This window comes from Oryctolagus cuniculus, chromosome 18 (genome assembly GCF_051225735.1).
Source record: "Oryctolagus cuniculus isolate XC-2025 breed Fujian yellow rabbit chromosome 18, ASM5122573v1, whole genome shotgun sequence".
Taxonomy (NCBI): Eukaryota; Metazoa; Chordata; class Mammalia; order Lagomorpha; family Leporidae; genus Oryctolagus; species Oryctolagus cuniculus.
Genome location: NC_142884.1, coordinates 57312957 through 57338705, shown reverse-complemented (window position 1 = coordinate 57338705; position 25749 = coordinate 57312957). Strand labels below are relative to the sequence as shown.

The following is a 25749-nucleotide window of genomic DNA, read 5'->3' as shown; positions in this document are numbered from 1 at the left end:
AGTCTGACTTTCAGGTAGCGTTGTGCAAGAATTGAGAGAACAAAGCTATCTAATGACATGGAAATAGTGCCATGTTTACTCTGAGGCTCCGTCCCTTGCGCTTACATTGGCCTTTCTATAACAAGATGTTGATAAGCCATAACAGAAAGGGTTTCTTGTCCCCTGGGCTCATTGGCTTTCCTCATCAAAGAGAAAGTCTATAACACCTGAGTGCAGCACCTCAAGAACTTCTTCACCCCGTGTGTGCATATTGAGCCTTAAATGAAGCCACCACCATTTCAGATCCTCTCTCCAGTCTTCTGAATTATACAAGACATGTTCACCTAAGCACATTGTGTCTTAGCGAGGTGAGATGGTTTGATAGGTGTCATTAGGGATATTGTCATCATCATCTCTGCTGAGTAGGTGGCAGGTACTGAGCTGAGTGTTTCATCAATTTACAACTTAAAGCAACTTTATCACATTGAAATTATGATGCCCAATTTTCTGATGTGAAAACTAAGCTTACAGTTTAAGTAACATATTCAAGATCACATTGTTAACAAAGACACTTGTGCTACACTGATCAGATCTGACAAATGAATTCGTTTTGCCCAGATCCAAAAACCACTGTTCTTTTCCTTTCGTGAAGAAATTCTATTAATAGGAGTAAAAGTGAGACTTTCTAACACTTTAGATGAATTATGGCTATTTTTTCCCTGCCATGTCTTCTGGTATGTACACTAAACACAGATTTCATTGCATGGAATCTATTTTCACTTATCTGATTAATTAGAAATGCCTATTTCTATTCCTTATTTTGCTTTTTTTCCCATAGTAGTTAGTCATCATAGCTATCTGCCAGATCCACATGATTCTCTGGTGTCACCATTCGTCCCAAACGATAACCAGCTTCCTCTTTGAGAGGTTGTATTTTAATTAAACTTTTACCGTGCTGCTGTGTGAAGAGCATGGATTATAAGCATGATAGATGCAGCTTTGAATCCTGGAGCTGAAGCTGTTATTCTGGTACTATAACTATTTATCATCTGTAAGATTCCAACAATAACACCTATTTTATGGGTTTTCTATAAAAAATAATATGAAAACATCTAGTCCACCATTCTTTAATTTTTCAACTATCATTCATTTGTGAATGGACAGACAGAAACAAACAAGTAAATGACAACAAACATGTAGGTTATTATAGCAAAAGAAAGGTGAGATATTAAGATATTTGACATGCAGAGTATTTGCTAGTCAAGATTTTCTAGAATACTTGACTGGTGAGCTCAGGTTTTAGATATGAGGATATGTAGATGGAAGAATTATAAAGAACATGAGGTTAGAAAATGTAAACCAAGGCAGAGATAATTGTGAAAACATATCTAAAGAAAGAGCAGTTGTAGAAAAAAACAGCACCATGGTTGTATTGAGGAATAATTCAGGAATAGTTACCTTTTGTGAGCCGTGAGTACACAGAGACAGTGAGTATAGAGTGATTCTATTTTGATGTCTATTTACTTACTTAATTAATATATTTAACCTATTTAAATGACAGATGCAGCAAGAGAGACAGACAGCAAGCTCTCATTTGATTCACTCTCCAAATACCCATAGAAGCCAAAGGTCAGGCTAGGAGCCTGGAACTCAACCTGGATGACAGAGACCCAAGTACTTGAGGCCTTACCTGCTACCTCCTAGAATGTGCTTAAGCAGGGAGCTGGATTTTAAGCAGATCTAGCACTTAAACTTAAGCACTGTGGTATGAGATATGGAAATGACAAACAGAATCTTAACCACCAGGCCAAATACCTCTGTGCTGATTTTTGAGTGCTAAATATTCAAACAGTAAACTGATGCCTTCCTTATATGTAGTAAACGATTAAATAATGATACTTCTACTCCACTTTTCCTGTGACTTTTATTTTTACAGGTTTGCACCTTCCTTTACTTTTTTTTTTTATTTGACAGATAGATAGTGAGAGAGTGGGTGAAAGAGAGAGAGAGATCTTCTAACGACTGCTTGACTCCCTAAATGGCTGGGACAATAAAGCTGGACCAAGCCAGGCTAGGATGAAGCCAGGGACCAAGAACACTATCCTTATCTCCCACCTGGTGGCAGAGGTTCACATAGTCCATCTTCCACTGCCTTGGAGGATGCTGGATCTAAAGCACAACAGCCAGGACTCAAAAGGGCCCTCCAATATGGGATGCTGTGACTTAAACTAATGCACCACCCTGTGGCTACTATCATATATTACTTTAGAGTCAAATCCAAGAAGCAAAGATTCTAAACAGAATTCCTGTGTCTTCTAAGTCATGTTGGTTGCCTGCTTATTTTTTATCTGTCAGTTGTGTACATCAGGTCTTAGAAATTTATATTATAGGGGCCAGCGCTGTGGCACAGCAGGTTGATGCCCTGGCCTGAAGTGCCGGCATACCGTAAAGGTGCTGGTTCGAGTCCCAGCTGCTCCACTTCAGATCCAGCTCTCTGCTATGGCCTGGGAAAGCAGTGGAGGATGGCCCAAATCCTTGGGTCCCTGCACCCACGTGGGAGACCCGGAAGAAACTCCTGGCTCCTGGCTTTGGATTGGCGCAGCTCCGGCCATTGCGGCCAATTGGCGAGTAAATCGTCGGATGGAAGACTCTCTCTCTCTCTCTGCATCTCCTCTCTCTATGTAACTCTGACTTTCAAATAAATAAATAAATAAATATTTAAAAAGAAATTGATATTATAGATACATTAAAAAGATTATCTGTTAGAAAGTTCTAGAGAGATTGGAAACAGAGTAGTAATCTTGTATATAGCTGACTCTCTGCATCCACTAATTCTGCACCCATGGATTCAACCAAATATGAGTCACAAGTATTCAAAAAATAATTGAATATGTACTGAATATATACAGAAAATTTTCCTAGTAACTGTTCCCTTAACAAGATAATGTGACAATTTTTTGCATACCATCTATGCTTATGAGGTTATATAAGTAATCTAGAGTTGACTTAAAGTATTCACGAAGGTGTGGATAGGAGAAATGTAAATGCTACATCATTAATATAAGGGACTTGTTTTTGATATCCAAGGGGTTCCTGGGAGAATCTCTTGTGGATACAGAGGGAGGATTGTATTTTTAAATATTAAAAAGCACTGAACAAAAGTTAGATTCTTGAAAATAAAGCAACTGAATATATACATAAGTAAGCCATAACAATAGCTTAAGAATCAATTGTTTTTTTTTTATCAGCTTAGTTATTATTGAAGCTATTTGGCATGAATCAAAACAGAGTTGTGCAAAGCATTTTGTAGGACTAATCAGGAAAAAAAAGTTTATCTATCAAAGAGGTGCTCTAAAACAGAGACCTGAGGGTGAAAAGCCTTATTGTTACAGCTATCACTCAAGGAAGTTTTTAGATTTCAATAGGAGCTACGTTCTCAGTCACCAGAAATGTTTACATGGCTAAAATAGATTTGCAAAATTATGTCAGGGAATATTAATTTTAGTTCATTCGTTGATTAATTCACTAATTTTACAATAAATACTAATTAAGCAGCTAGTAACAGTCATGCTAGCTGTTCAGCAGGTGAGGAAGGAAGATCATCATCTTTACTCAATATTAGCATGAGAAGACAGATTCTCAATAAATATGTGCAGTCCACTGTAGTCTGCAGAACTAAAATAAAGACTGCGGTAGGTCATTTTGTGACTGAGATGTACAAGCCACGACTTGCATAGAGGGTATTGGTATTGAAGGATGAATGCAAATTCTTCGCATGGACTGCACAGAAGGAGCTTATGTAATGGTGCAGAGCCTCAAAAGTGCATCACAGGATAGTCAGCTAAGATTTTGGATTAAGAAATCAGAGGAATAATTTCAAACTCTTGCTTTTCCCCTGTTTATTCCTTTCTAATATCTCACCAGTCTCCCCAGTTACTTAGTGTATACTGGACATCGGCCAAGAAGTTTATTGGATGGGGGCTGGTGCTTTGGCACAGTGGCTGAAACCACAGCCTTCAGTGCCAGCATCACATTTGGGCACCAGTTCAAGTCCCAGTTGCTCCACTTCTGATCCAGCTCCCTGCTAATGTGCCTGAGGAGGCAGAAGAAAATGTCCCAAGTGCTTCAGCGCTTGCATCTGTGTGGGAGACCTGCAAGAAGCTCCTGGCTCCTGGCTTCTGCCTGACCCAGCCAAGCTGTTGCAGCCATTTGGGGAGTGAATCAGCAAATGGAAGATTTTTCTCTGTTTCCTCCTCTGCCTTTCAATTAAATGAATAAAGTAAACCCTTAAAAATTAAAAAAAAAAGAAGTCTATTGGATCAAGTACTCTGATCCTCATGATGGTTCTAAAGTTATTTCACAGATGACACACTGAGTATCTGGTTTGTGGTAGCCTCCATGTTACAAGGCTAATCCACAGGGATTTTGAACCATGTAGATTACCCCCGAGAATGGCTTCCAGGAAAGCTAACCTTATCCAAGTCATCTTCATCTGAGCTTTGAACATTAACCTCTTTGCCTAAATTGGCCTTATTTTATATCTAAACCACATATCAGGCTCTGTGTTGGTTGCTTTAATAACACCATTAAATCAACAGTAACAATAATAACAAAATTGCTACATATAATGGATCCTGGTTTGTGTAAGGCAATTTTTTTAAGCTTTATTTATTTATTTGAAAGTCAGAGAGAAAGTTACACCGAAAGGAGAGACAGAGAGAGAGAGAGAGAGAGAGAGGTCTTCCATCTGCTGGTTCACTCCCCAGTTGGCTGAAATGGCCGGAGCTGTGATGATCTGAAGCCAGGAGCCAGGAGCTTCTCCTGGCTCCAGGGTCTCCCACGTGGGTACAGGGGCCCAAGTGCTTGGGCCATCTTCTGCTGCTTTCCCAGGCCATAGCAGAGAGCCTGGATCGCAAATGGAGCAGCCGGGACTTGAACCAGCGCCCATACAGGATGCCGGCACTGCAGACAGTGGCTTTACCGGTTGCACCACAGCACTGGTCCCATGTAAGGCAATTTTTTAAATCAATATTAAAGCACAGAAATGGCTAACTTTATTTGACAAATGGAAAAGCCCAGTTTAAGCTTAGCCATTTAATTGCTCAAGGAGACAATATCACAGTGGTAAGAAAAACAGAAGATTCAGGTCTGTCTGCTACTAGAGTCAGTACATGCTCAACCTCATCCCAGGACTTCCTCTGCCTAGAAATGGGCTAAATCTACCGCCTCACAGGCCTTCAGGCTGTGCTTACTGCTACATGAGGATCAGAATATACCAATACTGTCAGCAGAAAAAACTCCTGCAGTCATTCAGAGACAAGAAATAACACAAGACTGAAATGGAAGATCGGAAGTGCTTACATAGACCCTCAGGGGGAGGCACCCATCAGGCAGCTGCATCAAACAGCACTATCAACTCCCATTGATTTGATTGTCACCATTTTTCAGGTGAAAAACTGCTCTACTGAAGCCCTAAGATGCACTGGGACTGTGGACATCCTCAGAAAACTCCCACACATCTCCTTAGCAGCACACCTGTCACTTCCTTGCAGGAGTGAGGATGCTATTTTTTCCCTGAAAATGTATTTTGAAACACTGGCATCAGGTGTGTTTGGTCTCTGTTCTTCAGCTGCAGAATCTAATAATGATGATTAGGTTTTCTTTTTCAGTCTCAAATACTTTATTAGAGGTACAATAAATACATCTTAGGAAGAATTAAGTAATGATAATTGACATCATGATAAATGAGGTAAATGATTGTAGCGGTAGCTAATATTTGTTAAGTATTCACTACATGCTGGCACTGTGCTCATTCAACTCCTATGACAGAACTAAGGGTAAATGTACTACTTTTTCACTTTACAAATTGAGAAGCTAGTGTGATATACATGCTCCAAGGTGACTCTCAATGAGGCACACTGTGTGTCATGCTCTCCCCTTGAGTACAGGCAGCATTTGTGGCTCATCCAAAGTGAAGGGACTTTTCAGTCGTAATTCTAATTCCAAAGCATTTGAGTCTGAGTTAATGGACGAGAATTCATCTTGGGTGACCCAGATGGAACCAACTCAGTTCTACAAAAGAGTGTCAACTAGTTTCCATATGAGGAAGATACATCATCTTCTTGATCAGAAGTTAGAATTTTGGATGGGAAGGCAGATTCTAAGCAGTGATTATAATTCAATGTCACATATAGAACTTGAGCAGAGGAAGTGATAGGTCCTCTTGACAGAACCATCATGAGACACAGCATGCATGGACAATGTCAGTATTGGAGGATGAATACAGAATTTCTGGGTAAACTATAGAAGAAGGATTTAGGTGATGACACAGAGCTTCAGAAACATATTGTCATGCAGTCAAGTGGGTGAGATTTGGCAAGAGAATTCACGTGTTTTCTTACTTACCTTGAAGAAAAAATAAACCAGGAGTTTTACAGTGGCAAGGGAATTAATTCAGCAAATAATTTAAGGGAGCTTGGCAAAGGATTCTTCCCCAGGCAAGCCTCTGATGAGAGTGCAGCCTGACCAACACCCTGATTGCAGTCAAGATCGTGAACTCTTGAGGGAAGGACTCAGCTAAAGTATTCCAAGTTCCAGACATATGGAAATTCAGAAAATGTATGTTTTAAAAATAATTTTTAAAATAAGCTATATTTATATAATGTAATGTTAAGCTTTTTAAAGCATGTAATTCAGTTACATTTAGTACATTCAACCAGGTTGTAAAACCCTAACTACCATCCATTGCCAAAACAAATACATCCCCCAAAAGAAAACTTGGTAATCATTAATCCACCATTCTGCAGCTCCATTTCCCCAGCCCTTAGCAGCGGCTAATTTGTTTCCATCTCTGTAAATTTACATATTCTAGAGTTGGTCATACGAATTGAATCATGCAAGAAGTGACCTTTCTGTCTGACCATCATGACCTAACTAATGTTCTTGTGGTTTATCAACACTATAGCATTCAATAGGATTTCATTCTTCCTGTGGATAATTATATTCTATGGTATGAATACATAGCATTTATCGGTCCATTCATCTGTCAATGACCATTTGGCTCGTTTCCACCTGTTGGCTACTGTGAATAGTTTTGCTGTGGGTGTATTCACACATATTGGTTTGAATGTCTGCTTTCAGTTGTTTTGAGTATTTAACAGCAGTGGAACTTGTGGGTTGTATGGAAATTCTGTTTGCCTTTTTGAGGAACTCCCAAACTGTAGTAAATGTGTTTTTAGCCATTCAATTTGTGGCAATTTGCCACACAATGATTGATGATAAATGTCCTTAGGAACAAAGCATTCAACATTGTACACAACAAACAAAACAAAACAAAAAAACAGTATGGAATTAGAAATAGGAAGATCAATTATTTGCTCTCAGATCTGTGTCAGGTACATTAGGTATAAGCACTTCCCTGTCAATTCATGTTTTCTACAAAACTTTGGTGAATTGCCCATATGTCAGCGGTTCTCAAAGTGTCTAGAGCAAGAGTATCCACATCACCTGAGAGCTTGTCAGCAATGTAAATGATCAGGTCGTACTCCAGACCTACTGTGACCCAGCAACCTTTGTTTTAACAGACCATTGGGAGTTTCTGAGGAATACCGAGGTCTGGAATCCAATGCTATGGTCAAATAATAATGTAGGCATTGATGCAAAGGCAGCTATGGAAATGATTTTTTCCCCAATGAGTTCAGAGTTTATTAAGGAAAACTGATAGATGAGCAGACAGTTCCAACACAGTATAATTAGCAGCAAAAGAGAGGGTATAAATTATGTTCTATTAGACGCAATGGAAAGCTAAATCCTCCTAGAAAACATAGGCTTCTTTTCAGGGAAAGTGACTTTCAAGAAAGGCCTTGAAGAAATAGGACGTCTGCAGTCGATGAAAAAGAAGGACATCTGGAGAATGCAAATTTCCTGTGTAAAATGATGCATCACAAGTGGATGTGTTGGAGGGTGTAGGAGGCAAATCAGAGAGTGTTGCAGAGAATCACGAAGGACGAGAATGAACAGCTGTCTTAGTTCCTTTGAGCTGCTATAGGAAAATATCATAGATTGGGTAGCTTCTAAACAACAGAAATTTATTTCTGGCAGTTCTGGAGGTTGGGAAGTTCAAGATCAAGGTGTCACTGTATGTGGTTACTGATGAGTGCCAGTTTCTCATGGATGGACGGTTTTTGCTGAAACCTCACATGGCAGATGAGGCACAAGTTCATTCTGCCCTCATAGATGGTTTAATCATCTCCCAAAGGTCACACTTTGTAGTACCATCACTTAGAAAGTTAGAATATCATTATATGAATTTTGAGCAGACACAAACATTGCAACCAGAGCATCCAGTGGTCTCCAAAAATTTTGGATTTTATCTGTTACACTTAGTGAATCAATAAAGAATAGTTAGGAGAAATAGCATCTACTTGGAATTCAACTTAAGAAGGTCTGAAGGCTAAATCTGATGGAAAAAATATGTAGTACATGAATAGGAAGACTGTTACATAATTTTTTACTTTGTTAAAGACATAGCATCAACAGGCCTCACTGCCTTCTAAAATGTTCATACACATTAATTCTTTCAGCTCTACTCAGTCTTCACTTAAATATTAGTTATTGATGACTATTATGAATTTTTTGTTGTTTTTAAACACCTATAATTTTAATGCTGTAAGATATTGCTTTCATCATCCAATTTATGCAAGTCCCTCTCTTGATTTTTTTTTTTTTGGTTATGGCCAGTTAATATTTACTGGATTAATAAGGATGATACTGAGTGCTTATATTAGTTAGGAATTATTTTACATTCTTATGCTATTAGATACAGTTATGCACACTAGTCTAACTTGAATACATATATGAATCATTTGTGTTTTTGTTAAATTGCAGATTCTGATTCAGAAGTCCTAGGCTGAATCTAAGCTTCTGTATTTCTTTCTTTTTTTTTTTAACTAAAGGAGTTGACAATTTTATTTTCACATTTCACAATACAAATGAAAACTGCACTTTTTGAAATCCCACTTCCCCCCAAAACTATTCTTTCTTTGATAAGAAGGGGGGCAAGTCTTCTTTGTCATGCTGTTAGAAAACACCGAGTCACAGCACCATGATCTCCTGGTGAAGCAGAACCAGTGATACAGAACTGCCAGGAAGAGGCCTCCCCTCTCTCCTTATCTGTACAGCCGAGTCTTTCCTGGACGAGTGGGCACCATCATGGGACGGGCAGGAGGTCTCATCACTGGGGGCCCCGGCATCATTGGCATATGGCCTCCCATGGGTGACCTCATTCCAGGAGCATCATCCCAGGAAGAAGGAGGGCCCATCATTGGCATCATGGGAGGGCCTCCCATATGAGGTGCAGGCATCATACCAGGGCGAGGAGGACCCGGGAGACTGGGGGGAGGTGGGATCATCGCTCCTGCAGGAGGAGGAGCAGAGAATGGAGTAGGCAGTATCTTTCCTTGTTGAAATGCAGCCGCTGTTTTGTGGATCAGGCTCGGAGCCTGCTCTTCCATCCATTTCTGATAGTAGTCTTTCACATTCTCTTTGTGTTTCCTACCACTGCAGTGCATCTTTCTCACAGATGGGGAGTCATGGGTGAGGTACATATTGCAGTAGTCACAGTAAAACTTGGGCATGTTGCTCTGCACGCCATTGGCCACTCTGTTCCCCGCCGCCCAGAAATGACGCCTAAGCTTCTGTATTTCTAACAAGTTCTTCTGTGATGTTGATGCTTCTGGACAAAAAAAAAAAAATGTATTTGAGTTGCAAGTAGATGCACAACCTTGTTTTGTAAATAAGAAAACATAATTAAGATAGAAAAGGATTTACCAATATGAAAGAACTAGGAAGTAGTTGAGTCAGGCTTTCAACTCTGGCTATGGAGATGCCAGAGAATGCAGAGATCAGTCACCAAAGGGAATTTTGGAGATCAAGCTGGTCTTTCTTTATGATGAGAAATTATCAGGAAGAGACGGGAGATCGGATAAATCGATTATCATCTCTCTATGAAAATCTTTGAAAACTCCTGAGTATTTTTCAGTTGATGTATTTTCTTTTCTTTCTTTTTTGTTTTAAATATTTATTTATTTACTTGAAAGTTAGAATTACACAAAGAGAGAAGGAGAGTCAGAGAAAGAGAGAGAGGTCTTCTATCCACTGGTTCACTCCCTAGTTGGCCACAACAGCTGGAGCTGTGCCAATCCAAAGCCAGAAACCAGGAGCTTCTTCCGGGACTCTCACGTGGGTTCAGGGGCCCAGGGACTTGGGCCATCTTCTACTGCTTTCCCAGGTCACAGCAGAGAGCCGGATCAGAAGTGGAAAAGCCGGGGACCAAAGTCATGGCTCACTTGGCTAATCCTCCGCCTACGGCGCCGGCATCCCATATGGGCTGCAGGTTCTAGTCCCAGTTGCTCCTCTTCCAGTCCAGCTCTCTGCTGTGGCTTGGGAAGGCAGTGGAGGATGGCCCAAGGGCTTGGGCCCTGCACCCGAGTGGGAGACCAGGAGGAAGCACCTGGCTCCTGGCTTCGGATTGGCGCAGCGCCAGCCTTAGCGACCATTTGGGGGTGAACCAATGGAGGGAAGACCTTTCTTTCTGTCTGTCTCTCTCACTGTCTAACTCTATCTGTGAAATAAAAAAAAAAAAAAAAGTGGAACAGCCAGGACTTGGACCAGCGCCCACATGGGATGCAGGCACTGCAGGAGGTGGCTTTACCCACTACACCATCATGCCAGCTCCAGCAGATACATTTTCAAAAGTTTGCCTTAGAACTAAAGTTAACTAATGGAATGCCATGATAAATAGAGTTAAGAATGAGTGTCACAATCCAATCAAGGTGTTAACATATCTGAGACTGGTAATTTAGAAGTACTAGAAATTGATTTCTCTGTGTTCTAGTGGCTGAGAAATACAAGTTCATGGCACCAGTGTATTCAGTGTCTTGTGAGGGCCTATTCCAGCTGTGGCATCTTGGTGGCTCATTCACATGGCAGGAAAAAACAGGCCAAAGAGATTGGAACTCTTTTTTTTTTTTTTTTTTGACCGACAGAGTTAGACAGTGAGAGAGACAGAGAGAAAGGTCTTCCTTCTGTTGGTTCACCCCCCAAATGGCTGCTATGGCCAACACTGTGCCTATCCGAACCAGGAGCCAGGTGCTTCCTCCTGGTCTCCCATAGAGTACAGGGCCCAAGCACCTGGGACATCCTTCACTGCCTTCAAGGGCCACAGCAGAGAGCTGGACTGGAAGAGGAGAACCAGGACAGAATCCGGCACCCTGACCGGGACTAGAACCCCAGGTGCCGGCGCCACAGGCGGAGGATTAGCCTAGTGAGCTGCAGCGCTGGCCAGGATTGGAACTCTTTTATAAGGGCTTTCATCTTGTTCATGCAGTTGGATCTTTTGTGATCTAATCACATCCTAAAGTCCCTATTAAAATTGTATTGGGGATCAAGTTCAACATGAATTTTCTTAGTGTGTACATGCAGTTCATAGCAATATATTACCTTAGATATACCTCAGTCTTACCTTCCATTTTACTGATAGGAAACTGTGACCTACAGCGGAGCTCCAAGCAAAAGTGTATATCTAGGATCAAGCTTAGGTGAAATAAGACATACCTGGTTCTTGCTTGTGACATTTGGCTCACTTTGGGGACTCTGTAAGAGACTAAATGTGTATACTTAAAATTGTTAGTACAATGTATGGATTAGTCCTTTCTTTAAAAACCAGATACAAAAAAAAAAAAAAAAAAAAAAAGGCCAGCACTGCGGCTCACTAGGCTAATCCTCTGCCTTGTGGTGGCGGCACACAGGGTTCTAGTCCCGGTCGGGGCACCGGATTCTGTCCCGGTTGCCCCTCTTCCAGGCCAGCTCTCTGCTGTGGCCAGGGAGTGCAGTGGAGGATGGCCCAAGGCCTTGGGCCCTACACCCGCATGGGAGACCAGGAGGAAGCACCTGGCTCCTGCCTTCGGATCAGCACAATGCGCTGGCCACAGCGCGGGCCACAGCGGCCATTGGAGGGTGAACCTATGGCAAAGGAAGACCTTTCTCTCTGTCTCTCTCTCTCACTGTCCACTCTGCCTATCAAAAATAAATAAATAAATAAATAAATAAACCAGATACAAATGATTGTCTATTTCCTTATGTCCTAGAGGACTGTGCCTTTCTATGTATGTGTATTTGGATTTGCTGACCCTATGTCTTATTCTTGTTTTTTTTTTTTTTTTTAATTTATTCATGTATTTGAAAGGAAGTTACAGAGAGGTAGAGGGAGAAAGAGAGAGAAAGAGAAAGGGAGAGAGAGAGAGAGAATCTTTCATCCACCCTCTGGTTCATCCTCCAAATGGCCTCAATGACTGGAGTGGGCCGATGTGAACTCAAGAGCCAGGAGTTTCTTCTGGGTCTCCCATGAAGTTGCAGCAAGCCAAACATTTGGGCCATCCTCTGCTGCTTTCCCAGGTGCATTAGCAGGGAGCTGGATTGGAAGTGGTGCAGCCTGGAAATCCATCTGGTACCAATATTGGATGCCAACACTGCAAGTGGCAGCGTTATGCACTATGCCACAATGCCATGCACCCTGCATCTTATTCTTAAAAGTTACTGAAACTTCTTTGATAAAACAAGAGCATCTGTTAGTCAGTTTTCTAGGTTAATCTTGTTGTTGTATGCAAAAGGAAGAAATCTCTTGACATGAGTATATGTTAGGGATTGGGGAATAGTATTTATAGTCACCCTTTTCCACGAGAATAGCCGATGTAGGTGGTGCAGACATTGGCAGATTTTGCCACTGGGCCATTATTTACAAGGTAAACCTTCTCTGTCATGCTTTTCTTGTTTGTTAATACACTCAAAGGGGAAATCAGCAAACTCACTAAGCATCAGAGGTGTCCTTATTGAGTGTTAAGTCTTCATATTGCTTTTGAGTCAAAGAATTCTGGATTATCTGAAACCTCAATGCCAAACTGAAATTGAGATTATCCTATATACTCTGCATAATTCAAGGCAGCCAAGCCGAAAGTGGTTTGGAACTTTATCTTATTTATAGGATTTGCTCCTTACTAAACCTGCAGTCATGTGAGATCACTTGCAGGCCATAACCGAGCCCTGGAACACCACAACGAGTAGAGTACTGCTTCCTGCTTTTCATTTTCAGAAGCACAGTCAGAGCTAATCTTTAAATGGGAAACAAAACAAAACTAAACAAAACACGATTTCAATTAGTTTCTAGGCAACAGCAGCCTCAAAACTCATTTACTTGATTCTGTCAGTTCAATGTTCTTAGTCACCACATTTCTGGAAACTGAAGAAGCCAGCAACATTGTCACAATAGTTTGTGTATCTGCTGATCTATACTTAGGACTTTGTCATGATATATACATATTGCACACACATACACAATTTGATGAAGCGACAAGTTCTAGAGTATCTTTCTAAAATGTATTTATTTATTTATTTGAAAGGTTAGAGAGAGAGAGAGAGAGAGAGAGAGAGAGATCTATCTATCTGCTGGCTTACTCACCAAATGGCCAGAACAACCAGATTTGCACAAGGCTGAAGCCAAGAGCTAGGAAATCCATCCTGGTCTCTCATGAGGGTTCAATATTATGTTGCTTTCCTAAGTGTATTAACAAGAACTTAGAATCAGCACAACCAAGGTTTGAATCAGCAATTTGATGTGGGATGTCTGGATCACAAACAGAGGCCTAATCCACTAGGCCACAACACTGGCCCCTCTAGGGCATTTTAATAACTGAAAATTTGCATCCAATGTTTTTGAGATACCTTTCCTTGGAGAATTATTTCTGATGTGGACAACTGAATGGAGAACACAGAAATTCAGTAACACTATTGTTGTGGGAAGTGGGCAAACACCAAGGGGAAAAGATGTCATCGTGCATAGCTGAGTCACAGTTGGTTCCCCATAACCTATCTTATTCTCCAGTACCTATAAAATGAAGAGATTGAATTTGTTGGCTGTCACAAGGTTACATCACTACAAAATTATGCTAAGAAAGTGAGGATGAAATGGGATGTGCATACCTTGACAGGGGACTTTTTTTTTTATCCATGTACCCCTTAAGAGAGTGCATGGTTGGTTGGTTTGTTTGTTTTTGACAGGCAGAGTTAGACAGTTAGAGAGACAGAGAGAAAGGTCTTCCTTCCGTTGGTTCAGCCCCCAAATGGCCACTACGGCTGGCACGCTGCGCCGATCCAAAGCCAGGAGCCAGGTGCTTCCTCCTGGTCTCCCATGCAGGTACAGAGCCCAAGCACTTGAGCCATCCTCCACTGCCTTCCCGGGCCACAGCAGAGAGCTGGCCTGGAAGAGGAGCAACCGGGACAGAACTGGCACCCCAACTGGGACTAAAACCCGGGGTGTCGGCGCTGCAGGCAGAGGATTAGCCTAGTGAGCTGCGGCGCCGGTCAGCAGGGGACTTTTAAACCAAGAAACACAAGTACCCTCAAGGAGTCAGTTTAAATCTGATAAAATTAGCCATTTTCAAATCTCTGAAACCAATAATCAAAAAATCATCAATCGAAATATAATATGGCTAAGCCCACTTCCTTCCCTACCTGTTGCATTTCCTCAGTATCAAAGCTGAGTGGGCCCCATTTGTCTATTTAGCATTTGATGTGTATTTCTACAGAAGATGTCTCTTCAGCAAGTTCACAGGTACAGCAGCAAAATAGAATTTTTTTTGGATCATTGAAATACCACAGATAATTAATTCAAAAAGAGCTCTTGAGAAACCTGTGAATGAGGCAGAAGATGTGCTTCAGAGAACTTCATTGTCAAAAGTGAAAGGCAGTGGCATCACAGGAATTCTTCCAAATTTTAATTTGATGAAGGAAGCCCAGTCTGCAGGATGTTCTCTAGCCTGAGACTCTGTACCATTAATAAATCTCGAATGTTTCCAACATGAGCAGCCTATCGAAATTAAAAGATTGAATATGGCTTGTTGGTTTACTTTCTCTCAGTTCATCTATGTTTAGGCTGGGGGGCTGCCCTTATCTTCTCTCCTGTCCTCATCACTTCCTATCAGCTGCAAAGCCGCAAACATTTGATTTCACAGACTCTCACCCCAATGCCAATACTGTTTTTTTGTCTCAACAAATATTGTTTGAATTATAGAAATTATTCTCTTCTTCCTTGTCTTGCCTCTTCAGAACCTGTAATTTGGTGCTGAAATTATGTGTTTAAGTTTTTATATCTTATTGCATCATCTTCCAGAAAATTTCAAATGGAAAAGTACAGTCCATATTGGTATGTATTAAAATTCCTAACTGTTTCTTCTTCCATTTAACTATCACATCACTGATCTTCCTCTTTTCAAATATTTGAGAAATACACTGTTCACTATAAATATAATGGATTTCCATATCTCTTTTCTCAAGACACATCATAAGTCTGTAAGATCCTTTACTTTTATGTGTAATAAACATTTTTTTTGACAGGCAGAGTGGATAGTGAGAGAGACAGAGACAGAGAGAAAGGTCTTCCTTTTGCCGTTGGTTCACCCTCCAATGGCCACCACGGCTGGCGTGCTGCGGCCAGTGCACTGCGCTGATTCGAAGGCAGGAGCCAGGTGCTTCTCCTGGTCTCCCATGTGGGTGCAGGGCCCAAGCACTTGGGCCATCCTCCACTGCACTCCCTGGCCACAGCAGAGAGCTGGCCTGGAAGAGGGGCAACCGGGAAAGAACCCAGCGCCTCGACCAGGACTAGAACTCAGTGTGCCGGCGCCGCTAGGTGGAGGATTAGCCTATTGAGCCGCGGCGCCGGCTGTAATAAACTCTTACAGCAAGACTTAAAGCCTTATCCTCTCTGTGCAACAATTGTTAGGTCATCATGAACCATTGGTTATCCTTTTCTGTAACAAAATAGTAAACTCTTGATACATCTGTGACTGCTTATAATATCAGTTTTTACCATGGACCATGAGGGAGAACTCAGTCTAGTTTAACTCCTGGGCCTATACTGTGCCAAAAATATTTCAAGTACTAGATAAGTGGTATATGGGAAAAAGTAGTAAAGGAAGAACTAGGAAAGGGCATTTGGGAGAACAAGAAGAATCTGTAGGGGGAACTTAATGTAATGGAGGAGTAGTACCTTGAGTTAGTTCTGTGTTGCCTTGTTTGGAGAATGGTCAAGCATATTGCCAGGAGTTACCTATGTTCTATATTTAGGATCACTAGACAATCAGCTTTTTAGGATTTCCTCTTAGCAGCTGGTGGCATTTTTTTGTACAAAACCATTTTAAGCTCCTCTTTCTTTTCAACCATATCCAAATGTAATCAACTCACCAAAGCACAGAACGTGTAGCAGGCAGTGGTCATCACATCAGCAGATACTGGTTATTGTATGAGCAAGCACAAAGGAGGATGTCTATAAGTTGGATTAGGGAAAGAAAGCAGAGTACCATGATTAACCACAGATAGCGTTAGCAGAGTGTGTTGGAATGAAAAAAAAATTGTACAAGCTAGTTAATTACAACTCAATAATCAAAGCATATTGTTCTAACACAGGCGGAGACAAAATAAATTAGAAATAAACCTTCTTTGACAAATAATGGATCTCCTAGCACAAAGTAGACACTGTGCATTATGAAGCAAAGTCAAAAATAAACACAGGGACTGGTGCTGTGACACAGTGGGTAAAGATGCTTCCTGCAGTTCTGGCATCCCATATGGATGCTGGTTTGAGTCCCCGCTGCTCCACTTCTGATCCAGCTCTCTGCCATAGCCTGGGAAAGCAGTGGAAGATGGTCCTTGGGCCCTTGTACCCACATAGGAGACCCAGAAGAAGCTCCCGGCTACTGGCTATGGATCAGCACAACTCCGGGGGTTGCAGCTGCCTGGGGAGTGAACCAGAAGATGGAAGACCTCTCTCTCTCTCTCCTCTGTCTCTGTCTCTGTCTCTCTCTTTCTACCTCTGCTTTTCTGTAACTCTGCCTTTCAAATAAAATAAATAAATCTTTTAAAAAATGAACACAACTATTTCCTTAACTCCATTAGCTAATAGTAATCTCCAGGTCTTTGTACTGATAACAAGAGGAATGAGCACATATTCACATTTTGCCCAGTTCAAATCACTGCATATTCCCTGTGGATTGAGACGCATTTGCTTTTGGTACATATTAGCAGTGACCCCAGGCAATGTTTAGTAATATCTGAAGCCATTTTGGGTCATCACAGCTTGGAGTAGGGTCAAATTCTCGTGCTACTGGTAGTGAGTGAACAAAAGCTAAGGCTACTGGTAAATATACTACAGTGCACAGGTCTACCCCACAACAAAGGCTCATCTGGTCCAAAATGTCATTAGTGCCATGTTTGAGAAACCTGCTTATTGATCATTCATTTGGATATTCTCACCAATTCCATTATTTATTTTGATGAAAATTGGCTAAGAAAAGCAAGTGAAAATAAAAAATCTAAAGGTTGATGCTCAGACCTAATGAGTTTTGCTTAGTGGTAATTTCCTAATCATCGTATTCAAAGACACAGAAATCAAGAAAGTCCTCCCTTATTCCTTCCCAGTCTATCATCAGATGCAGATTTCCAGTCACATTTGGATTGGGGGCATTTTATGTAGATAAGAAAGTAGAACAAAAGTTCCAAAGATGATGATTCATGACTATGGGGCCAGATTCCTTAGCAGGACTGGAGTACCTACCTGAGACAGAATAACTCTCCCAGGTGGGGTTCCGTTCCATGTACTTGTCAGTCTTCTCAGACACAAAGTTGAAGGAGCACTAAACTGAGTACCAGAGAATTTGTATTCATATCTTGGTTTTGGTCTTGCCTTTGTGTGCTGTCTACGTGTTCAAAATGGATGACCAAAAATATTAAGCCATTTCCTACTCTCTCTAGAATCATAGTAATTTCTGAAAATATCAGTGTGGAAACGCTCAATGTAAATCAGGGCAAGAGTTGGCCTAGTAGTTAAGCCACCAGCTGGAATATCCATCATCTCATGTAAGAGCACCTGTATCAGCTACACTCTCAATTCCATGTTCCTGTTAAGGCACACCCTAAGAGGTAGTGATGAGGGTTCAAGTAATTGGACTCCTACTACCAGGATATACTTACATGGTAACCTGCCCTGACCCTCCACACAACCCCTAGAGACTTGGAACACACAAAGATCACAGGGAGATTAGCTGGTTTTTGTGCACGCAATGGGAATGTATTTCTCACACTTCTGGAGGCTGGAAGTCTGAGATCAGGGTACCAGGAAGGTGGGGTTCTGGTGAGGATGCTCTTCCGAGTTGCAGACTGCTGATTTCTGCTTGGTGGAAATAACAAGAGGTTCTATGGAGATCTTTTAATAAGGACACTAATCCCACCAGTAGAGCTTTACTCTTTATGACCTAATTATCTTCCAAAGGCCCACATTCTGATGCCTTTTCTTTGGGGGTTAGGATTTCAACACAGGAATTTCAGGGAAGATACTGTTTAGAACCTCGAATACACTAAGTGTTCCAAAGCTGAATAATTCCTTTAAAGCTATTCCACAGATAGAACATCCTTTTGGATTTTTAATTTTTTACTTTTTATTATTTGTATAAAGGGAACAAATTTCAGGTACTTTGTAATACAGTTTATTTTTTATTTTTTTTTATTTTTTGACAGGCAGAGTGGACAGTGAGAGAGACAGAGAGAAAGGTCTTCCCTTGCCGTTGGTTCACCCTCCAATGGCACACCGCGCTGATCCGATGGCAGGAGCCAGGTGCTTCTCCTGGTCTCCCATGGGGTGCAGGGCCCAAGCACTTGGGCCATCCTCCACTGCGCTCCCTGGCCACAGCAGAGAGCTGGCCTGAAAGAGAGGCAACCGGGACAGAATCCGGCGCCCCGACCGGGACTAGAACCTGGTGTGCCAGTGCTGCAAGGCAGAGGATTAGCCTAGTGAGCCGCGGTGCCGGCCTATAATACAGTTTTAAGAACATATGATACTTCCTACCATACCTTTCTCCCTCCCTTGCTCTTATTTTATCTTCTTAATTTCCTGTTTTTCTTTTAATTTTTTCAGTGACATCTTTTCACTTTATAATCACAAGATTAATCCTCTACTACATAAAGAATTCAACAAATAGTTTGTAGAAAAATCAGTGTTCCCACATGTTGTACAGTAACCAAATTTTAAAGTGTCAGTTTCACACATATATATTAAATTTTTTCTTACTATATGTATTAGTTACCACAAATCAGAAAAAACACACAATATTTGTCTTTTTGGAACTGTCTTATTTCATTAAGCATAATGGTCTCCAATTATATCATTTTTAGTGGCTGAGTAATATTCCATCATGTATTCCAATTATTTCTTTATCCAGTTATTATTTGATGGACAATTGGGTAGATTCTGTATCTTTGTTACTGTGTATTGTGCTGCTATAAATATAGGGGAAAAGATAGATCTTTTATATGCTGATTTCATATTCTTTGGATAAATTCCCAGAAGTGGAGTTGTTGGGTCATATGGTAGATCTATTTTCAGATTTGTGAGGAATCTCTATACTGTCTTCCACAATGACTGTATTAGTTTCATTCCCATTAACAGTGTACTAGGGTACTTCATCTCCACATCCTCACCAGTGTTTGTTATTTTTAAAATTTTTGGATGGTAGCCATTCTAAGTGGGGTGAGAGGAAACATCATTGTCATTTTTATTTGCATTTCTCTGATAGAAGGTGATCCTGAGCATATTTTCATGTGTCTGTTGTCCACTTGTATTTCATCCTTTAAGAAATGCCTGTTCATGTCCTTTGCCCATTTCTTAACTGGACTATTGGTTTTGCTGTTTATGAGTTCCTTGAGCTTCATATATGTTCTGGACATTAATCCTATATCAAATATATGGTTTACTAATATTGTCTCCCATTTTATTAGGTGCTCCTTCACTTTTGCTGTGCAGAAGCTTCTTAGTTTGATGTAATCCCATTTGTCTATTTTCATTTATATCACCCGTGCTTCTGGAGACTTATTCAAGAGTTCTTTGCCTATGCCAGGGCCTTGAGTGTTTCCCCTATGTTTTCCATCAGTAATTTGATAATTTCAGGTCTTCATCTTAGGTTCTTGATTCATTGTTGGTTGATATTTATATACGGTGTAAGGTAGAGTTCTTGTTTTATACTTCTGCATACAGAGATCCAATTTTTCCAGTACCATTTGCTCAAGAGACTGACCTTTATCCAGGGAGTCATTTTAACTCATTTGTCAAAGATTAGTTGATAATGGATGTGTGGATTAATTTCTTGGGTATCTAATATGTCCTGAAATCTGGTATTGTCCTGCCTCCAGCTTTGTTATTATTTAAGATTACTTTAGTTATCTGTGGTCTCTTGTGTTTCTCTATGAATTTTAGGATCTTTTTTTTTTAGATCTGAGAATGTACTTATTATTTTGATTTGGATCACATTTCCTCTGTAAATTGCTTTGGTTAATGTGGACATTTGATGATATTAATTCTTGTAATCCACATACAAGGAAGATTTTTGCATCTTTTGTCTTCTATTTCTTTCTTCAATATTTTATAATTTTCATTGTAGAGATGTTTCACATCCTAGGTTAAATTTATCCAAAAGCATTTACATTCTTTTAGTAACTATTGTGATTAGAACTGACCTTGCAAGTTCTTTCTCAGCCATGGCATTATTTGTGTATACAAATGTATCTGATTTTTGTGTGTTGATTTTACATGCTGCAACTTTGCCAAACTTCAATGAGTTCCAACAATATCTTAGTGTAGTCTTTTGTTCCCATATGCATAAGACCATGTCATCATTTGGCCGGCCCCATGGCTCACTAGGCTAATCCTCCACCTGCAGTGCTGGCACCCTGGGTTCTAGTCCTGGTTGGGGTGCCAGATTCTGTCCCAGTTGCTCCTCTTCCAGTCCAGCTCTCTGCTGTAGCCCGGGAGTGCAGTGGAGGATGGCCCAGGTGCTTGGGCCCTGTACCTGCATGGGAGACCAGGAGGATCACCTGGCTCCTGGCTTTGGATTGGTGCGGTGTACTGGCTGCAACACACCAGCTGTAGCGGCCACTTGAGGGGTGAACCAATGGAAAAAGGAAGACCTTTCTCTCTGTCTCTTTCTCTCAGTGTTTAACTCTGCCTGTCCAAAAAAAAAAAAAAAAATCATGTCATCTGCAAACAGAAATAATCTAAATTCCTCCTTTTCCTTTATATCTTTTTATTTTTCTTGTCTTATGGCTCTGGCTAAAACTTTCAGAACTACTGAACAGTAATAGTGAGAGTAAACATCCTTGTCTGGTTCTGGATCTTAGTGGAAATGCATTCAGCTTTTCCCCATTTAATGTGTGTGTGTGTGTGTGTGTGATATTGCCTTGATTGTGTTGAGATATGTTCCTTTTTTTAATCATGAAAAATTTTCATGAAATGCTTTCTCTGTAGCTATTGAGATGATCATATGGTTTTATTCTTCAATTTGTTAATATGATGTATTATGTCAATTGATTTAAGTATGCTGAACCATGCTTGCATCCCAAATATGAATCCAAACATGGCCCTAGTGAATGATCTTCCTGATGTGTTGCTGGATTTAATTAGCTAGTACTTTGTTAAGGATTTGCACTATGTTCATCAGGGATATTGGTCTATAGTTCTCTTTCCTTTTGTATCATTTCCTGGTTTTGGAATTATATTGATATTGGCCTCATAGAAGAGTTTGAGAGGATTCCCCCTCACCCCCTCCACAATTATTTTGAATAGTTTAAGAAAGAATTGGGATTAGTTCTTTATTTTTTTTAAATTTATTTAACAGGTAGAGTTATAGACAGTGAGAGAGAGACAGAGAAAGGTCTTCCTTCTGTTAGTTCACTCCCCAAATGGCCGCTGTGGCCAGCGCTGTGCTGATCCGAAGCCAGGAGCCAGGTGCTTCTTCCGGTCTCCCACACGGGTGCAGGTGCCCAAGCACTTGGGCCATCCTCCACTGCACTCCCGGGCCACAGCAGAGAGCTGGACTGGAAGAGTAGCAACTGGGACGAGAACCTGGTGCCCATATGGAGTGCAAGCACCGCAGGCGGAGGATTAGCCAAGTGAGCCACAGCGTCAGCCCAGGGATTAGTTCTTTAAATGTTTGGTACAATTCAGCAGTGGAGCCACCTGATCCTGGACATTTCTTTGTTGGGAGGATCATTATTATTGATTCAATCTCTGTTAGTTTTTGGTCAATTTAGATTTTCTATGTTTTTATGACTCAAGAAGGAGCTTTTATGAATACAGCCGTGTACCTACTCTCCTCTCTTTCCATTAATCTGCTAGAATATTAATCAGTTCTTAAGGCCATCAAATTTTGGTTATTTTCCCTACCCTTCCAGGCAATTTGGAAGTTGCTTCTAGAGGAGCAGATGTTGTACATAGAGGGTGATTCTTGAACTCTACTGCCGGTAAGAATCATTTGGGAGATTTGTTAAAAATACCCTAGCTAGACTTCTAGAGATTCAGCTATTCCAGCAATAGTTGGTAAATATTGAGTGCTTTAGCATCCTTTAGTTATTGTTTTTTTTTTTTTTTCACTGATATCATCAACATTTTATTTCAAGGGACCAATGATATTCTCAGGTCTGCAGCTAGTCTGAGGTTGACCTCACACTTATTTCTTTACCAGTTCATGGATAGAGACTTCTATAGTTTTGAACAATGCTGTCTTTTGTTACTGCAACATTTTTTTTTACTTTTTTTTACTGAAACCCTTTTTTCTTGAATGGAATGTGGTTACTTCTATTAGATCTGTAACTCTTGAATCCTTTGTTCCCACATGTGATGAGTTGACTGAAGATGAAATCATGCATGTGAGCTTATCATATGCATGGGAAATATATCTAAGATGTGCTCATATTCGACATTTAAGAATACATAAATTTTTCAATGAGAAATATACCCACATTCCTGTAATTTATTCTGAAGTGCATTTTATACTGTTAGTGTTTGATATTGGAGTTGAAAGGGAGAAAAGTACATATGTGCTGTGACTAAGACCCTTAAAATAATTTATATTATGTTGGTTCTTGACACTATGCTTTTGCTTCTGTTGAAAAATATCTTTGTGCCTATCAAATGTGTTTTATTTTTAACACATTTTCATATATGTCAAAGTAGGGTTTTAAACTAAAGTTCATTACTGAGATTGCATCCTTCAGTTCACTTCCACTTTATGTCTCATTCTGAAGAGTGTTTAAGCTCAAATAAGACTCTGGATTTAGAGGTCAGACATTATAACAAAACACAGAAGTGTCAAATGATTTTTGCACATGATAAAGTAATATTATACTGATATTCGTGGAATTGACAGTTTGGTACAATTTTGAAAGATCTGTTGTTACTAATAAAAATACTACAACAAACTAAGAGGGTCTTCTTTAAACATCAAAATTGTGAAGTTTTTTTCACATCAGTGCAAATAATTCTGCTAAATAAATCAGATGTTTTTGACATTTAATAACTTTATGAAGTCTTAGAATGGTTAACATTCCTTATGAAATTGTTTGAAAATATGTTAAATTAATATTTTTCTATTTTGCATTAAGGATTTTGAAGGTATATTTACCACTGGTATATAATAAAGGCCATATTCCTACTGTACCATGCAGGATATGCTAGCTTTGGAGAAAAAAATATTAAACTATATTTGTGTATGTATGAAATGAGCATTATAATTGAAAAGAGTCATTATTTTTGGCTGCTTTGTCTGTGAAATCCCTACTAGGATATATACACAGCCATTATTTATCATCTCTTTGAATTATGTTTACAAAGAACAATTGAGTTCAGGTTTTAGTGTAACAAATTGTAAGCAAACTTTTCTCATATGATATGTAATTCAACCACAGCTTTATGGGAAAGATTTGACACACAGAGATCTTAAGGAAGGTTGAAAATCTCTCTCCTGATTTTTTGGCTTCTTTGTGAAGCCAAGAGTTCAGTGAATTGAAGATCCTAAGATTAGGTCTTATACCTATCCACCTCCACGAAGATTTTTCAGAGATGTTCCTGAATATTCATTTCACCAATGACTCCAGATTTCTGTTATCCATGCAAGTCCAGCAATGTAGCAAAAAGCTATTCTTCACTGTCACACATGTCACATAGATGAGACTCTGCTGGCAGTACAAGATAAGTAATATCTTCTGGAGGAGAGTCAAAGATGTAAATCCTTTCCATGCCTTTTGTGCTGCAGGCTTGTTTAGCAAAAACTGTCTGGGTGCCGGAGAAGTTGATCTCCTCCAAATGACTTACAAACTTCCAAACCTCCAGGATTGTGAGGAAGTGGGGAGGGGAGGACAGAGACAGGAGCAGGATGGATTAGACAGCAGAGTAGAGGAGAGAAGGTGCCTATTTCCCTTGTATGAACAGTGTGAAGTATTGGGTCTGGCAGGAAACTTAGAGAATTTATCAGTTCTTTTAGATGTTTCCTTCTATCTTGCAATGGAACCTTGGATAAATCATAGAATTTTCTAGTCCTCAGTGTCCTCATTTGTAAGGTGGGAATCATTACCTATGATACTTACTTCAAAAGAATGAGCATTCTGAGGGTACAATGATTTTATAGGTAATAGAGTTTATGCTACTGCAGCTCTGTGTTTGGCCACAATTCCAATCCAAATGGTCCATTTCTTATTTTGCATAAGGATATACATAGGAGGCAACTCCCAGAGAGCTCCTTTTAACAGTATAAAATGACAAAACATAATAAAATATTATGATTGGCATTGTGAAACTAATTTTGCTATCTTTAACCAGGAGTTGGGAGCAGCGGTCACTAAAATATTTGGTAAAATACCCAGAGTCTGTAATCAGGTAGACCTTGGTTTGACACGGAACAAGCTTATTAAACCTCCTTGAAAATTGTCTGCAGAGTGAAATAATGATAGCATCTTTCTCTGGGGATCATTCTAAGTCTTAACAAAGATCGGGCTAATGTGTCTTCTGTCCAGAATAGAAATGCTTTCATATGTTTGTTGTTGTTGATTTTCTGTTGCTTTGTTGTTATCCTTTTCTGTAATTGCTGTGAGTATCATAAGGTTTTACTGAATAAGTACATCTGTGCAGCATTAAGCCCAAAGAGATCTACAGAGCTGTCCGTGTGATGAGCAGACCAACCGCACTGCAGCATCTACAACTTGGAACCCTGGCTTATTAACTGTCAATTTCAGGCTCATATTTAAAAGCTCTTGTTTGTCTCTTTGTTTTCTGTTCATAGTGTTCTGGGTACTTCTAGGCCATCTGTCCCAAAAGGGAGTCACATGAGTATCTCATATTTCACTTTTAAATAATCTGGAGGATAATTACATGTTACTTTGAGGCATATTTTTCACCCTGACCTTATAAATTGAAATTATGTGTGCTGCCTAGGCTACATATTTTTTCTATATAAGCCATTTATTTGAAATGCCAGCCATATGTAGGATAAAGTCATTGTTATGTGCTTATCAGTAATAGTAGAGAAATAGAACTGGTGAAAACTTATGTAAAACTATAATGGTACAGAGAAAAATGTATCATTTTACAATGCTTCACATAGATGAATGCAAGTTTGGAGATTTATAAATTAAATCACTGTATATATATTTAAAAAAACCCTATGTACATTTGAAGTATAATAAAAAAGTACTTCTTCTGCATATTGCACAAACACTTCCATGGTACAGGAAATCAGTAAAGAAAAATGTCTGAGCATTGTGGATTGAAGGCACATGACTTCATACCAGTATCATTACAATAACCACGAGAGATACAATATTGTGGAATTTTCTGCTACTTTG

At 40.0% G+C, this 25749-nt stretch overlaps 1 pseudogene; it reads right to left on the bottom strand.

The window, feature by feature from the left end:
• Nucleotides 1-9146: 9146 nt before the first annotated feature.
• Nucleotides 9147-9614, bottom strand: LOC100340229 (U1 small nuclear ribonucleoprotein C pseudogene; annotated as a pseudogene).
• Nucleotides 9615-25749: the final 16135 nt, after the last annotated feature.